General features: G+C 35.3%; 1 pseudogene; it reads left to right on the top strand.

Annotated features, from left to right (window-relative positions):
* The first annotated feature begins 1490 nt into the window (after window positions 1–1490).
* LOC141562161 (zinc finger protein 800-like) lies at window positions 1491–2832 on the top strand (annotated as a pseudogene).
* The last annotated feature ends 486 nt before the right edge of the window (window positions 2833–3318 follow it).

Below are 3318 nucleotides of genomic sequence, written 5' to 3'. Positions count from 1 at the left end.
TTCCCAGTGGTGTAAGAATCCTGCCTGATTATTCCCAAATCTGGCTATAAGGTAGAATTGTTGACTATGAGGTGAGCTAAGGATTCTTTATCCTGTCCTGTATGTACTCTCAGGCTAAGACCTGAAGGACTAGTTTTTTATTATAATCATGTCCATGCTTTTTTCTTTTATACCAAATTCCTATAATCAGGGTGAGTGTTTAGTAGATGTAAGATCTTAAAATTTCCTATCTGAAAATATCTGGTCATTAAATATTTGGCCTACTCATCTATCCGTTGCTAGAGCATATATCTGCTTCTTTTAGTATTTTGTTGTTATAGGTATTTTTATTTGTGAAAGGTTACCTATTCTAATTACTGGGGGGACAAATGACTTCCCAGATGGAAGTTAGGGGTACAGAACCCTAATTTGTGTATTGAATAGGCTCATTATTAGACTCCAGGTCATGATAGAAATAATTATTAACCAGATGAAAAAAGCACTGGATTTGTTATAAAATTGAGAGAGCATGTAATTAGCAGGAAAAGGGCTTTTATAAGTTTATTGATGGAACTCAAAATTATCCAGTAGAAAAGGAATACCTATGAAGTGGGGCATGCTGGCAGGCTAAATCCTGAAAAGGACTGAGCACCCTGAAAGAGTTAGTTATAAGGAGAAATGGAGTCAAAAAGTATAGTGCAGTTAGGAGAGATTCCACTTGCTATGGAGGAAGGGAAAAGACACCACAGGGCAGGATGCTGTGATGGGCTGACCCAGAGGAGAGTGGCCATAGGATGACCCATAAGTTTTATGGGAAAAATTTCCTGGAATTTCCACAAAAGAGAGATTCAGCAACCTGGAGAGAGAAGCCCAATTAAACTAGGATGAACCTCAATAAAGAAAAAAGACAAGCCAGGTCCAGAGGGATGGAGACTGAGACAAGATGGTTGGGGAATATGTTAAGAATGATATGAGAGGCCTTCAAAAGTTAATACCGGGAATGGTTGGAATAAATTGAGGGAAAACTCTCTTATGGGAATATAGCCTTAAACTATACCTTAATTGTGACCTGAAGTTTTATTATAATAAGTATAGCTAGAGCCAAAAAAAAGTTGCAGGTGTTCTTCCCCTCCTGTTTCCCACCATCTCTTAATTAGCATTTAAGTACCTCTTTTAAAGGCAATTTGCTTTTTTATTTCTGGGATGTATTTCCAGGGTTAGAATGTAAACCCAGACTCCCCCAAACAATGTGAGAAAAGGTCAGGGGAGGGGGGAGGGGGAGCTTCTGCAATCAGACTATTTAATCTTGTATTTTGCAGTTTTTATTTGATGTTTTCAAACACCTTATCAGATGTGATGCCCTTTTTGGGAGATCATAATAAATTCCTTTTTGCTTTTTCTTATTCTGAGAGTCTGATTGTTTTTGTGGTTGCCATTGTCCCACACAAATGTTTGTCAGCACATTAGAAAAGTATATATGTGTACACACACACACACACACATACACACAGATGGAAGAACTAAAGAAGTATATTGAAACATGAAAATCCAAACCAGTTCTCTTCTAAAGGGTGTAATAAGAATGTTCTAGTAATATTAAGTAAGGAGCTGTCCAGCATGTTATAAATCATTTGCTACAAAAGTGAATGTGAGGAGGAATTTTTGTAAAATTCATAGAGGATTGAGGAGGGATTCAGTTACTTCTGATACAGTTACCAAGTGGAAGAAGCCTTTGTTCCTGGATACTGTTTCTCCTAAAAAAAAAAAAAAAAAAATCTTTAAGACTCAGAAACAAAAGCCTTTTTCAAAGGCTGAATACAATTTAACTACATGCAAATGTCTTCTTTTCAAGAGGAAATAGTTTATAAATAATGCTCAAAGCAAGTTGTATACATATATTGGATTTAACATGTACTTTAACTACTTTAACATGTTTTGGACTACCTGCCATCTAGGGGAGGGAGTGGGGGGAAGGAGGGGAAAAGTTGGAACAGAAGGTTTTGCAAGAGTCAATGTTGAAAAATTACCCATGCATATGTTTTGTAAATAAAAAGTTATAATAACAATAAAAACTACAAATAATGCTCAAAAGACATTCTTTATAGAACTAAAATGGAGGAAGGTCCTAATAATATTGCTAGCAGCATTAAAATGAAGGTAAAAGTTCAAAAATCACACTCTGGAAAATTATTACCCCTTTTTATTAACCATTTTCTACAAAATGAATTAAAAAGAACAAATCATTCAGATGAGAAAAAGAGCCATATGGGTAGCAGAAAAATAAAGTTAAGCAAGATTCAGACAGCCCTAAATCAACTAGTCTTTCTGCTGAGTAATCAGTAAAAACTCAGTAAACCAAAACTTTCAGATGACTTTGGCTTCAAGCAGGTTTACTATAATCATTGTAAATGCAATTTGCTTCCAAACAAAACTTGATAAATACATTAAATTTCGCATAGATGGAAATAACATTAATGTTAAGTTTTATAAGTGTCACTTTGCACTTACGAAATGCTTTGGAAATGTGATATGTTAAGGCACATAACTGTGTTTCACAAAAAAAAAAAAAAAAAAAAAAAAAAATCATCACATTATCTTGGGAAAATCACAGCCAGTGTATAGATCAAAGCCATAAAAAAGCCCACTGATTTTGTTCTAAATAAAATAGCAAAAAGAGGCTCTTCAAGGGATGAAGCAAAAAAAGGCATTCAAACCACGATAGAACTCTCAATTCTCCCAAGAAAGAGCATGAGGTAGCTGATATTGGCATTGAAATAAAAGTCACAAAAAATCTTTTCTTTTCACAGATGCAATAAGTGTAAAAAGACATTTGCAAAGAATGTCTTACCTTGAACATGTGTGGGAAAAGGGTGAAGAACTTACAGCACATATTGATCAGAGACTGTTTACTAAAGTAGACCAAGTCTATAGGCCTCAGTTTCGGCTTCTCCAGAATCACGTGGTTTTAGATAAGGCCTAAACAACATTCCATTGTCCAATATGGCCAAAGAAGCTGTAAATCACCTTGTCTACTACCAACTAGGTGTACAGTAGACTTATGTGACCAATTACAACATATGGAGGGTAGGATTTTGGAGATTCTTTGTCTGAAATGTATAAAAGCTGTGAGCATTTTCAAGGCTCTGGCCTTATCCTGCTGTGAATTTGGCTCACAGACCAGGATTGGGTCCACTTCTTGAGATTCTAATAAATAATTCTGCTTTATATGAGTGATCTCTGAGTAGTCAATTTGGGTAGGTCTTCTTGTCCCAAACAAACATCAGAAGAAAACTTATAAGGCAAATACTTCTAATTCACTCAAAGAAGGAAATAAAATAA

This window comes from Sminthopsis crassicaudata, chromosome 3, assembly GCF_048593235.1.
Source record: "Sminthopsis crassicaudata isolate SCR6 chromosome 3, ASM4859323v1, whole genome shotgun sequence".
NCBI lineage: Eukaryota > Metazoa > Chordata > Mammalia > Dasyuromorphia > Dasyuridae > Sminthopsis > Sminthopsis crassicaudata.
This window is presented reverse-complemented; position numbering and strand designations above follow the sequence as displayed.